Consider the following 15,106-nt stretch of genomic DNA (forward strand, 5'->3'; position numbering starts at 1 on the left):
TTCCTCTCCCAAACAGATATTCCATTTTGGGTACTGTTGACAGAGAGAATCTCTCAAAGGAAAACAGAAGTGCTAGTCAGAACTTGGGAACTAAGAGAGATTCTTACGTTAAACTGGGTTTGTCGAGAATTAGAAGAGTAACTGTTACAGGGACTTGCTTGTCAGGGCCCCAGACAGGAGATTCTGTAGCAGCGAGGGTAAATCAATGATACTATCTTAGATTTGCTTTCCTGGTGCCAGAGTTAAAGAGATCTCCAAATTTGAAGCATCTCGTCAAAGGGGAGAGTGAGAAACCGGAAGTTGTTGTACCTATTGATAGGGGAAGTGGTTAACGCTTTGCAGACTGAATGTAAGAGGTTAGGGAGAAGGTTTAAAAAAAAACAGAACATCCAGTGCTAATGAGGGATGGAATAAAAGGATTTGGAAGATAAATCCATGCCTGAAGAGGTGGTGCAGAGTGCAGGGATTCTGTTTCTTGGATCATTGGAGCTCTTTTGGGACAGAAGAGACCTGTTTAAAAAGGTTTGGTTTCACCTGAATGGAAAAGGACCAATATCCTGGTGAGGAGATTTACTTGTTCTGTTTCAGGAGCCTGTAAACTTTTTTGGGGGTGGCTTCTGAAGTAACAGTGAAAATAGGAAGAAAGATTAAGATGGTTCTGAAACAGAAAAGAAAAAGTTAAATAGAAAAGAGAGACAAGAGCAATTCAGAGAACGAAGTAACTCTGAAGAATTAAAGTGCATTAATTTCAGTGCACGAGGTCTTACAGGTAAGGCTGATGAACTCTGGGCCTGGATATCATACCAATTACAGAAATTTGGCTGAGGGAAGGACAGAAGGGGAGGCGGACCGAAGATGGAAAGAAAAGAAGATAGGTGGAGAGAGTATAGGTGTGGAGGTAGGGAGGGGATAGGTCAGTCCAGGGAAGACGGGCAGGCCAAGGAGGCGGGATGAGGTTAGTAGGTAGATGGGGGTGCGACTTGGGGTGGGAGGAAGGGATAGGTGAGAGGAAGAACAGGTTAGGGAGGCGGGGACAAGCTGGGCTGGTTTTGGGATGCAGTGGGGGACAAAACCAGCCTAGCTCGTCCCCTCCCCCCACTGCATCCCAAAACCAGCCCAGCTTGTCCCCGCCTCCCTAACCTGTTCTTCCTCTCACCTATCCCTTCCTCCCACCCCAAGCCGCACCTCCATTTCCTACCTACTAACCTCATCCCGCCTCCTTGACCTGTCCGTCTTCCCTGGACTGACCTATCCCCTCCCTACCTCCTCACCTATACTCTCCTTTCCACCTATCTTCTTTTCTCTCCATCTTCGGTCCGCCTCCCCCCTGTCCCTATTTATTCCAGAACCCTCTCCCCATCCTCCTCTCTGATGAAGGGTCTGGGCCCGAAACGTCAGCTTTTGTGCTTCTGAGATGCTGCTTGGCCTGCTGTGTTCATCCAGCTTCACACTTTGTTATCTTGGATTCTCCAGAATCTGCAGTTCCCATTGTTTCTGAGGGAAGGACAGGACTGGCAGCTCAATGATCTGGGCTTTTGATGCTACAGGAAGGATAGTAAAGGAGACAAGAGAGGAGGGGGAGTGGCATTTTTGATTAAGGAAAATATAATTATGGAATTTGAGAAGATATTTCTGAGAGATTATTTAGTGAAAATATTTAGTTTGAGCTTAGAAATAAGAAAGCGATGATGGGATTGTACTTTTGGATGCCCAGTAGTCAAAAGGAAATTGAGAAGCAAATATTTAGAGAGACTCAAATATATGTAAGAATAATAAGGTTGTCATAATAGAGGATCTTAATTTTCCAAACACTGACCGCGACTGCCATTGTGTTAAAGGTTTAGATGTGAAGAATTTGTTAAATGCGTTCAAGAAAATTTTCTTTATCAATATGTAAATATTCTCACTAGAGAAGGAGCAAACTTTGACCTTCTCTTAGGAAATAAGACAGGGTAAGTAACTAAAGTGTTAGTAGGGGAACACTTTGGGACTAGTGATTGTAATACTATTAGTTTTAAAATAGTTATGGAAAAGGATAAGTCTTCCATTAGGTTCTAATCAAACGGGTTGCTTTATCCTGATGGTGTTGAGCTTCTAGTATTATTAGAGCTGCAGTCATCCAAGCAATGAAGAATGTTGCATTGCGCTTTTGGACTGGCTTTTGGGAGATGGAAGATGAGTCACTTGTTGCTGAATTCCTAGCCTCTGATCTGTCCTTACAGCCATATACTTATATTGTTGGTCCTGTTCAGTTCCTGATCAATGAATCTTAATAATTACCAATAAGTTGAATAGTTATGTTCAAATAGCTGCCAATCTGCAGGTTGAAATCAATTGTGGAGCATGTTAATATTTGAATTGAATGACTCAATCACTTGTGAGCTGCTTGGTAAGTAACTGAACAATAGTTTGCAAATAGGATCAAGATAAAACTGGTCATGCTCTGGGTTTTTTTTATCCTTAATGTTAGAATTTTAAAAAAAACAAACATTGGACAATAATTTTTTTACATGATTTTCTCCTGTACAAAAACTGAGACCATCTTACCCCCATGCTGTCAGCCTACTGACATGTCTAATCTTTAAATGGAACCATTATTAATGGCAGAAGTCCTTCACCCTCTCAGTAGATATTAAAAGTTCATTGATAGTTGAGGGTTGCCAAATATCTATCTCATGTGCAATGCAGCAATACTTCTAGTAATGGAATGAAGACAAGTACTATATTAATGTTACAGAGAAGGGGAGGTTAAATGAAAGAAAATCTCTGACATTTACTTTATAAGTAACAAATGACAATTTACTTATTAAATCCTAACATTGAACAAATTAACAGAGCTAATAACAAACCAATTTCCCCCTAACTGAACAAAATTCTACTGTTATACTATTCCAATTAAAACTTTGTCTCTCAAAGTCCACACAGAATGTGTCTTCCAGAATGCTCTGCCTCCTCCACTATCTCTCTAGTCATGGATGCCTCTCTTCTGTTGTTCTTTAGTCATAAACACCTTTCTTCCACTGATCCCAGCTATCAGGGATGTTTTCTCTATGAACACTCTTAGTTGGAAGTGTCATTGTACCTTTTATACATAAGATGGTGTTTTCTTAGGGAGTTTAGCAATTTCTTGTGAGAGCTAGGTGCTTATTTCTCAGATGGCAGTTTGCTTTCACCCCAATTTTCAAGAACCCTCTCCTTATATACCTTGGATAACATATCGATTTTCTTACAATAATATTGGCCTGAAGTTGTAAAAACCATCAATTGGCTTTCAATGGCTAAGTGCTTGGTTTAAGTTGAAGGCTGATTCCAGCTCATTGCCATAATATCAAAACACATCTAAGGTTTCCAATCACACAGCCATTTGATACATTTCCATCTTAGAACTGGCTGTACATCTTCAGCTACATACAGACACCTTTTTTCTATATAAATCTTTAAGCTTAGAAAAACACTTTAACTCTCAAAGGAACCACGCACAGTCCTCCTTTGTCATTTTTAAAAACAAATTCTAACTTTCTGCCTTCCAATTCACGATTACGCTACACAACTTCATAACAATAAGGAAGAAAATAAACATAGTTTAGGTTCATTCTCTAAGAAAGATAAAACAGAGGTAGTAAACTAAACTATACAATGAAATCATTAAGGCAGGCTCATTGATTTTTACTTTTGCATTGTACATGTGTTTAAAATCATTGTTATTTAATGTGCCGATTGTCTTTATTTAATTCAGAGAACAAGAACAAGAAGTAAGAAGGCAAATAATATGTTCTGAAATAAATAGCGGTAAAATTATTTTGCTGGTACAACATGCTTGCAATCTCAGTGTACAGACCCGGGTTCAAGTCCCACCTACTCCACAGGTGTGTATTTATATCTCTGGACAGGTTGAAAACAAAATAACTATAAATTTTGACAACTTAATCTTTCTTTTCATTTTAGTCAAGCTGAGAATCAGTTAAGGGAAAGAGAAGAAAATATGCAGAATAGGCTGGCAAATAGAAACCAGTATCATTAAAATTATTTAGAGTTTTTTCCCAAAAAAAATCTATGGATTTGTGCATGTGGACTATTGCCACCACTACGGGTAGCCTGGCCTCTGTTTTGTGTTCGTCCTATACACTTTGTGTCTACTTTGTTCATGTCAAAAGACCATAGGCATTACAGACCTGATTTCTTCATTAAAAGGTGCTGTAACTTGCCAAGAGATTATGAGATAAAACTTTCTGAAAACGTACATTTGCACTTGTGGATGGAATCTCATTTTCTTTAAGTTTTCTACTTTGTAGTATTTTATACGTCTTACACATTGTTTGGGCCCATATCTCAGATAGTTCACAACGGATTTATTCTGGAATGAATGGAGAAAGCTGAAAACTCTTCAAGTTGTTAATAAAATGATCCACTGAAACAGAAATGTGTGTTGGTAGAATACAGCACAATTAGTAACGTGCATTATGCAATGTTTTGTCAGTTGTACAATGAAGTCTATGTCTATCAGTCCTTCCTGGACAACAGTCTGTAATAGAACATGTTGCTCAAGGTGACCTTTCCACCTTCCTATATCTTGTGCAAATATCAACGAATAAGAACTAGGAGATGTTCTTCTTTGAAATTTATGCAACTTCTTCAAAGATTGTGTCACTGAACCAATATGCTTACACTGAGCATCGAAGCAGCACTGGTGTCTCACCACAATCCTATATGTTTGTTTTAATGTTTCAAACAAAATGTGTATGTAGCTGAACAGATGAAATGAAAATGATTGTGGTCGACCACATTCAGATAAAAGCACAATAGATGTGTACTTCAGTTTTCAAAATGTGCCTAATAAGGAGTGTAATCTTACAAATATTTAGGTCTATACTGTAAAATACAACGAAGCAAAGTGGATAGGAAATTTGTTGATTGACAGAAAGCAGAGAATCAGAGTATAAACTGGTATACTTAAATTGGCGATGTGCATGCTGGATAACTCCCCAGAACAACTTTGTTCTTCATATTTATTAACCATTTGACTAAGGATCTAGATACTGACATTTGCTGATGACACAGCAAAAGAGAAGGTTTTGGTTAAAAAGAAATGAGGTGAGTTAAATGCTCCAGGCTAACCGAGCAGACAGACAGACAGATGGAAAATGTAGGTGAATTGAGAAAAGTGAGAGATGATACATTTGGAAAGGAAAAGCAAGGAATTAGACTCTACGCAGATGGAGCTGGTGAACTGAAAAGAAAGGGGTACAAAAACATAATTTGAAAGCAAAAGTAGGTAACAATGCCAGCTCAATTGGTAACCCTCTTGTTTCTGAGACACAATGTTCTGGGGTCAGGTCAAGATGGATGGATGGACGTAAAAGATTCCATGATATTACTTTGAAGAGCAGGAGACTTATCCTCAGTGTTTGGGCCAATATTTATCCCTTATCATGAGGACAGATTAGCTGTTCATTATTATATTTGCCCTTTATGGTTTTTGATTGCCTGCAAACTGGCAGCCCACGTTTCCTACATTGTAACAGTAACTGTTATTTCAAAAGTATTTCACTGGCTGTAAAGCATTTTGATGCATCTCCTGTTGTGAAAAGTATGATATAAATGCACACTTTGTTTCTAAGACTCATAGCATGTTGACTTTGATAAATGGCAGCATTGAGTACAGGAAGAAACAGCTCCAAATACATTTCTGGAGTATTTGGTCTCCCATTATTGAAGAAAAGTCCAGCCATAATGTGCATACTGCATAGGCTCATTAACTGGTCCCAGAGATAAGAAGTTTGTTTTGCAATGAATATGTTGTTGCTGTCAGCCAGTTGGAAGTCAGAGTGCTTAACCGGTGCTCAGTACAAAATGGAGCAAGAGCAGCAAATTCTGCCAGGAATGTGTTGTGTCAGGTGTGGTACAGCTGTCAGATTCACAGCCTACGTTTCAGGCAGGTCTGCACAGGCTCAGTCTCTCCGCAGGAACACAGCACTGAAGGTCAGGCAATGCTCCCCAGTGGTTTGCTGAATTTGCTACCGTCTGGACTGGTTCCCAGTGATACAGACTGACAGGTTAAAGCCATTCCTGAATTCACCATTGGGTTTGGCAGCAGTCGCCAGAATTGGCTTCAATAGCTCTGGCCTGTAAGAAAGGATCAGCTTTATTTCTCCTCACTGAGAACAGGGATTCCTGCAGCAGTTAAACGTTGGATGATGATTGATTGGGTGATGGTCCCTGTGGAATTTAATCCATGCACCACAACCAAATGGGATCTGAGATCAAGAACCTTCTTCAGAGAACTGTAAAGGTTATAGAGATCCTTGATACAATCGTTTTACCATCCCCAATTTGTTGCTATTTTTCTCCACATTTTGTGTTTAATTAGGGTTATGGAGGATATAATGGCATAAACATAAGCCATTCTGCCTAATCAGCCCACTGTGGTGTTTATATTCCACTTGAGTTTCCTTCCCTCTATCCTCATTTCAATTTAACTACACATTCCTTTTTATTTCTTTCTTTTTGAACTGTTGTCTTCCTTCCCCTTAATTACACCCACAATATTCATTTCAACCATTTGCTGTGGTAGCAAGTTTCACATTACCACCACTCATTGGCTAAAGATGTTTCATTTGAGTTGCTGTTGAACTTCTTGGAGACTGTCTTATATTGATGGCCGCTCCTCATGCTTTCTCTCTCTCACTGTCACCCAGACTATTGCACACTGTACAACATACACCCAGGCCCTCGCACACTGTACATTCTCTCTATAGCCATTTTTCCAAAACCTATGTCAGGGACCCCCAGCCTATGAGCTCAGCTGCCACTGATGTGAGCAGAGAGAATTGCCACAATGACTAATTGATTGAGAGGCATTCAATCTATGTACTTAATAAGAGAAGAAAGCAACGTATTAGAAATTGCAGAGCAAAACCTCTATAAGCACATGTGGCTAAGGCCATACTATCTACCCGTCATGGCTCAGTGCCCCTTTTTGTAGAGAATTTGCAAGTTTGCCTTTCTCAGAAGGGAGTAAGGTAAAAATTGACATTGAATGAACAGAACGCCATAATTTACTCCAGTTCCTTATGGGAGTGAACTCTATTGCATTGGCATTCATCAGCCAGTCTTTGAGGGGTAATGCTTTTTCTGCTTTAGCTTAAAGAATCTTCTGGTATCCATGGAACTCTGAACCATCTCCTAACCTTTATGAGCATGAATACTCTGCAAAGGATGAGTAGCATCTTCTTGTAAATTAGGGACTTAAAGTCATGGAGCTGTACAGCACAGAAACAGACCCTTCGGTCCAGCTCGTCCATGCTGGCCAGATATCCTAAATTAATCTAGTCCCATTTTGCCAGCATTTGGGTCATATCCCTACTAAACCCTTCCTATTCATAGACACATCTAGATGCCCTTTAAATGTTGTAATTGTACCAACCTCCCCCATTTCCTCTGACAGCTCATTCTATACATGCACCACCCTTAGGTCCCTTTTAAATCCTTCCCCTCTCAGCTTAAGCCTATGCCCTCTAGTTTTGGAGTAGTTTCTCCCATAGTGGGGAAAAGACCTTAGCTATACACTCTTTCCATGCCCCTCATGATTTTATAAATGTCTATAAGATCACCCCTTAGCTTCTCTCACTGCAGGGAAAATAGCCCCAGCCTATTCAGCCTCTCCCTATAACTCAAGCCCCCCAAACCTGGCAACGTCCTTGTAAATCTTTTCTACACCCTTCCCTGTGTTTAACCTTATATTTCCTATAGCAGACAGACCAGAATTGCACGCGGTATTCCAAAAGTTGCTTTACCAATGTCCTGTACAGCTGTAACATGACCTCCCAACTCCTATACTCACTGATAACAAGGCGTGAAGCTGAATGAACACAGCAGGCCAAGCAGCATCACAGGAGCAGGAAAGCTGACGTTTCGGGTCTAGACCCTTTTGGCTTGTAAAAGTCAAATCTGGACTTGTTTCCCTGATTATCTCTGTATTCTGTGTTCTCAACATTGAAAACTACTTGTTTTAGTTAGCATCTTTAATGCAGGAAAACATCTTGAAGAGATTCCCTGGAATGTATCGAGACATAAACTGACACCAGGCTAAAGAAGGAGATATTAGTCAACAGGTTATTAAAAGCTTGAGCAATGATGTGGGGTGGAATGTTGTTGAGGTGTTGGGGGTCTCGTTTGTGGCTGAAGAGTCATAAGATACATATATTGGCCCTCCCACCAAATCACACACCTATTCAGCAGCAGTGAGGCCACATCCTGGCCTTCCCTTGGAATTAAGCGTTTCTGCCATGGGGAAGAGTTTCTGGTCAGCCAGAGCTTGGCCACTTTTCCATTGGAGCCCAATGCCTCTGGCTGGAAGAGCATCCAAGAAGAAGCAACATGATGTGGGTGCAGGGGTGATTCTCAGGAGGTTGTGTTCATGACGGAGAGGTGGGGCTGAGGGGGAGGGGTGGCATTGGAAGCTAGGGTGCTCCCACTGGGTGTACTCCTTCCCAATGATTAGTTCTTTGATCAGGGACTGACTCCCTTTGATTGAGGGACTTTTCCCAAAGCACCAAGTGATTCAGAGCCTCAAGGTTAGTAGCTCTTGTGAACACTGTACAATGACAGGTCCATTAGCAACTAGGGTACTCTCAGTGACAACAGCCTGAGGTTGATAGTGAGTCCGGGGCATCACCACAAGCTCTCCCACCCAGGATTCAATCCAGCGAAGGCAGGGAAAATGGTGAGGTTTGTGTATGCACCCTGTGAAGTGCCTTCCCCGCCTCCAAGATCAGCATCTCTCGGGGAGAAGAGGATTTCACCATTTTAAAGATAGAGCAGATTGGTGAGAACTGAAGATGCAGCCACCAACTGTGTTGTGTGGAGTTTGGGGGATGTACTAAGATTCCAGAGCAGTCCAGGTTTTGGGCAGTTTGTAGGGCTGGAGGACGTTTACACCGTTGATAGGGAAGAGTTTTGAATATGACAATGAGAATTTTAATTCTCTCTGGCACAGGACCTAAATCAGATCTCTTCACACATGGAGGCACAAGGTAACTGTCAGGAGAGCATGTTATCCAATGGAATCACTCTGAGTCTGACGCCAGCCTGAACCTGGCCTCACCTGCTCTTTCCAGGAGCAGTCACCTCAGAGTGAGGTGAAGTGGGAGTCCGGCCAAATTTTCTCCCTAACTTTGCAGTAACTATCACTCTCTTTTCAACTGACCACAGGCTGGAAATGGAACTGAGAGCTTTACAACCTGCATGGCCAGTATACGGCCATCTACCCATTCAACCAGAGGAAACTGAATGACAATCACGTCAAAAAACACAGAATCATTGCCAGATTGCAAGCCTCCACAAGGCATCCCAAAACTTAAGATGAATCTACAGTTCCTACCACCCCATTGTCCAAACGCTTGCAACTTTTAGACAGCCAGAAAGTGACAATGCATGCAAAAAATAATATCTTTTAAAGAGACAGCAGGAACTGCAGATTCTGGAGAATCTGAGACAACAAGGTGTAGAGCTGGATGAACACATCAAGCCAAGCAGCATCAGAGGAGCAGGAAAGCTGGCGTTTCGGGCCTAGACTCTTCTTCAGAAACGGAGGAGGGGAAGGGGGTTCTGAAATAAACAGGGAGAGAGGGGGAGTTTGATACAAAAGAAAATCCATGCATGTTTCTTCTGTTTATTGTGTTCAAAATGACAAAAATGATTTTCACCATAATTAGAACATAGAATATAGAACATTACAGCACAGTACAGGCCCTTCGGCCTTCGATGTTGTGCCAACCTGTCATACTAATCTGAAGCCCATCTAACTTACACTATTCCATGTACGTCCATTAGCAACTTTAACGTAGCAAGGGCCTTCACAGGAGTGAAGTTACCTGACTTTAAATTTGAAATGTAGCTGTACATCATTGTGACAAGCCTCTGGGACAGCCTTTTGGAAGTTGCAGCTATTGGAGTGACTGCTTGGGACTGTGGCATCACCGGGACTTCCTTGAAACTGGGACCTTCCATGAGAGTTCCCAGCTGCCCTGGGAAGTCAGCCACATCTACATTGCTGCTATCTGTTCTGATGGATCTGTGTGGCTCTTCCCTTTTGTGGTGTGGTGAGGTGAAGAGCTTGGCTTGTACCCAGATAACAAAAGGTAATCTGTCGTCTGCCTGTTGAGGCCTGTGTGAGGAGACAGGCATCTCTCTGCTATTTAGTATCAACTCACAGGGATCAGACCAAATCCAGTCACTTACACAAGTGTGCTTTCAACCAGAACTTAGATGTTACTGTCAATAATGTGCGCTTTTTTAAAGTCTACAAATAAGGCTGAACTCAAGTCAAACTCATGAATTTTCCACTTAGAATATTCCCGCAAAATGATGTAGCCCCGAATGGTCACATGCATTTACTTGTTGAGTTACTGTCCATCCTGGGAGGTGGGGAGAATGAAAGAATTACTTCATTCATAACAAGATGTCCATCCAAATTGGAATCCAATGGAAGGTTTCTCCCTGCAGTTTAATAGATGTGAGGCAGTCAATCCGTGTTCTACAATGCTTCAGTATGTTGGGTGGGGGGGCGCGGTGGGGGCTTGTGCAATTAGTCACTTTCACACTGTGTTAATAAAAGGTTACTCAGAGTTACTCAGCATCATGATCAGCTGTATGTTTGATAAGACTGAGTAGAATCATTGCAAAATATAGGATGACACAAAGGAAAAACAACCCAAGCTTTTAAGTCTGCTGGTGAGTGTTGTAATTATGTAGGAGACTGCGAATGAGGTATGCAATCTGTCGTCTAAGACTGTAGCCCTGAACTCACATCTCCACATTACATCCTAAAGCTCAACAGCTAAGACAGGGTAAGAGGAATGGCTGTAAAATCCTGCAGGGGAACAGCAGAGTCCTTAGCCAAGGGACTAAACAGATCAACTGCCTCATTATCTCACTGCAGCATGAATCGGGTAAAGGGAAAAATTCATCGGCTTATTTACTATGACAGTGTGCCTCACTCTCAGGAAGGTGTCCTCTGTCCATGAGTACACGATGAGGGGCTGGTAACTTAGAGATCCTCTCAGGCTATTTGCTTGTAATGGAATGTGTGTAATTAATGTCATATTTAGATAATGTCACAATTTTGGAATTGAACCGATGGATCTAACAATGTAAAGTGCTCGATTGTGGAAGATATTATTTTATTGTATTTTCTGTAATGTTCACATTGAAATATTTTATATGCATATTTGATGAATAGAATATATTTTTGTAAAAATGAATGTCTATGGGTGAAAATAATTTGATCTGTGCAGTTGTGTGTTATATGCACTTAATTTTTAGCGATCGCCAAAAATCACATGAAAGTGAATAAAACTTGTGATGTAGAAATATCACTCTGTCATCCTTTCTTACACTCTTTCTCACTCACTAACTCCATCATGTTCTGACAGATTCCTTACAAGTGTGGATTCCTCACACATGCCTCCCACTCATGCTCACACGCTCTGTTGCATGCTCTCTTAAATATTCCGATTCATAAATCTGCATTCACCCACACATTAACACTGTCTCTCACAACCTTCTAGTATCATTTATTCATGTGCATTTAGGTTCACAATCTCACATATTTACTTACACACGTCCTAACTTGCACAATTCTCTCCTGCGCACGTTTTCTCTCACACAAACTCTGATCTGTTGTTCCTCTCCCATTTTCTGGGGAATTGCATTGTTGAAAATAGATCAACTTTCTTCTGGGCTTGCCCTCAAGAATATTGAATGAAGTCATGAAACGTATGGTAACTGACCAGAAAAGCACCACATTGAAAAGAATAAGGTAATTGATGAGATCCTCTTGGGTTTTAAAATGGTCTGGATTGTAGAATCGAGGAAAGGAACAGTGAAGGATACAAGGAGCAAGAACGATTTGAGAACCTGGAAAGACATGAGTTACAGTAACCAAATATCACAAGAGGCACTACAGGTGCAGAGGGAAGTGGGGAGTTGCTTTGATCTGGATTTATCAAAGAATCGATAGCTTTTTCTCCTATAGTATAAATTGTTGTGATTGTTTGAAATTTGCCATCCATGTGGTTGTTCTGATGAGTGCAAAGTGAAAGGTTTCAGCTTTATATCTCTCTCTTCAGCACTGCTAGAAGTAAGTAGCAGGAGAGCATTACCCATGTATTCCTCTCTCCCAGACACTTGCATCACCCATTCCTTGGCAGAAGACACTTGAACAGAGTCACCAATTGTTTGCGAGATCAGGATTACTGAAGCTTCCATTAATTAGGCTTTGGAAAATCTCCAAGTTGCATCTTGATATCCAAGCACAATTACTTCTAGCAATTGCGGCCAGCAACTGCCAAGATCAAACTTGTGAGAATTGGTCCTCGGTTAACTCCTGCTGCAGCTTGTTCTTATGGGACAGAATTCAACTCAAATTCATACCTTTCAGACAGTGCCACTTAAGACTAAGTGATAACAAGGCGTGGAGCTGGATGAACACAGCAGGCAGCATCAGGGGAGCAGGAAAGCTGATGTTTCGGGCCAAGACCGATGCTGCTTGGCCTGCTGTGTTCATCCAGCTCTACACCTTGTTATCTCAGATTCTCCAGCATCTGCAGTTCCTGCTATCCCTGCCACTTAAGGCTGCTAGGTTTTATCTTGGCTTATTCTTTTGGTAATGTTCTGCCTCCGAGACAGAAAGTTGGGTTCCCCAACCCAACAGCAGCACCTCTGAGCAGGATCTAGAGTCTACATCGACCATGACAGAATGGCAGAGCAGAGATGATGGACTGAATCGCCTAATTCTGCTGCTATATCTTATAGTCTAGAGTTTTGTGCAATACCAAGAGAGGGCTGCATTATCGAGAGGTGCGGTTATTTGGATGAGATGTTCAGTTGAGGCCCTGTGGTCATTGAGGTGTAAAAGATCCCTTTGGGACTATTTAAATAAGGGCAGGGACTTTGGCTGTCTTTGTTTAACTAATGCCATGAAACTCAGGTCAGGATTTGTGAGCTGTTGACAAGCACAAAATGGCAGCCATGTTTGTTTTAATTAACAAAAATCTTTGCACTTTAAAATGATCAGTTATAGGCAAAAAGCCTTGAGAACTATTAAAAGATACTGTGGAATCTCTGAAGCCTACCCTTTGTTTGTCCAACTTCAGCAGCATTTCTGGGACTGCACGGCAGTTAGATCCTAACTGGAGACATTGTCAATGTATTCCAGAAACGTCTTTGACTAGGTCCCCCTCTGCATGATATGATGGACCAATGAGGAAAATGTCTCCTCCAGGAGTGATTGCAGCTGTGGGCACCAAAATGTGTTTTAAAGCTCATCTTTTCCACTCTGTGATTTATGCCCTGGAGTTACAGTTCAAATGGGCACAAGTCTCTCTGATACTGACAGAAATAAATGCACAGTTCCTACTAGAGAATCTACTGGTTCTGCAAAAGTCTCAGAACAAACAAATATCATTTCAAGGCTGACATGAGGAGGAATTTCTTTTCTGAGTGTTGTGAGCTTTGGACTCTTTGCCACGGAGAACTGTGGGGCCAGACTCCTTGCACATATCTAAGGCTGAGATACATAGATTCTTGGTTAGTTGGGAATCAAAGGTGGTGGGGGAAGGGCAGGAAAGTGGACATGAAAAATGTTGGATCAGCTATAATTGTATTGAATAACAGTGCAGGCTTCAGGGGCCTACTCCTGTTCCTATTTCTTACGGTCTGACGAATATATCTTCCCTTCCAGTTGTAGAAAGGGACACGTTGTGTGTTTTCTTGTGGTATAAATCACACCATTTCTTAGCTATGGTGGGCCTTATCTGATTCATGTTTGAAGATGATGTTATGCTTCAGTTATATCTGCATTGGTGAGACTACATCTGGAGCACTGAGCACAGTATTTGTCACCCACTTACAGAAGGACATTGACACATTGGAAGCAGGTTGGAGAATGTTTACCAGGCCAATACCTGGAACGAGCAGGTTGCCTTGTGAGGAAATGCTACACAGGCCAGGCCTGTATCCTCTGGTGTTTACAACAGTCAGAGGAGGCTTAACCGAAAGGTGTAAGATCTGGAGGGGACTTGACCAATGGCTGTGGAAGGGACATTTCCTCTAGTGGGAAAATCTAGAGTCAGGTGTCATAGTTTTAAAAGTAAGGGGTCACCCTCTAAAACAGAGATGAGTAATCGTTTTTTTCCTCTCCAGAGGATTGTAAGTCTTTGGCATTCCCTTCCTCAAAAGGCAGTTGATACAGAGTCTCTAAATATTTTCTGAGGTAGATTTAAAATGAGATTAAGGTTGAGGCCAAAATCTGATCAGCCGTGACCATGTTGAATGGTGGAGTGGGCTGAGAGACCAGCCGGCTGTTGTTCCTTGCTGGTAAATTTGATGAGATTTGACATTCGAATCCATTGAGGTTTGGTTTTACTTCACGGAAAGAGCTCACAGCTGGTTCAGTTCAAATTCGGTACGTTAACAAGCCTCGAGGAGAGCGAAGAAACAGGGTCAACTAAAGAGCTAGTACCAGCCAAAGGGGCCGAACGGGACCCTTCTATGCCGTCTTGAGAAAACGCCTCAGCTTTGTCACGTTAACCTTTCTGTTTCCACAGAATTTGGAGTGGCAACCAAATCGAATTAGGAGTGGGTGTGAAGCCGTGTTCGGTCTGTAAGTTATTTAATGGAATGATTTGTCAGCCACTGTAGATATTATTCACCAGTTATATTAAAGCAGAGCCAAGTTTGCAGCTTTGTTACTTATTTGGACAAGTTTATGTATGTTATTTACATAATGCCATGTGGGAATTGATTTTTAATTAGTACAGAATGTTACTTTGAGTGTTGAATGTATTAACAAGTCCTCTCCCTTTTTCTCTCTCACTGTGCGCTTGCACGGCTCCAACACCCGTAGAACCTGTTTCAAACGCTTCATTGGGAGGTTACTTAGGCATGTTAGCACAGCACTCTGACAAGGTCCTTTACCGTCTGCGGAACCCATAGAGTGAGAAACGGCTCTTCAAGCAGGTCCCGGGACTGCCTGAGGCAGAGAGAGAGAGAGCCTCCTGTTGCAGGATTGGGAGGTGTGGGGGGTGGGGGTGACGGGCAGGTGGCT

The sequence above is a fragment of the Stegostoma tigrinum genome, chromosome 28, assembly GCF_030684315.1.
Source record: "Stegostoma tigrinum isolate sSteTig4 chromosome 28, sSteTig4.hap1, whole genome shotgun sequence".
NCBI lineage: Eukaryota > Metazoa > Chordata > Chondrichthyes > Orectolobiformes > Stegostomatidae > Stegostoma > Stegostoma tigrinum.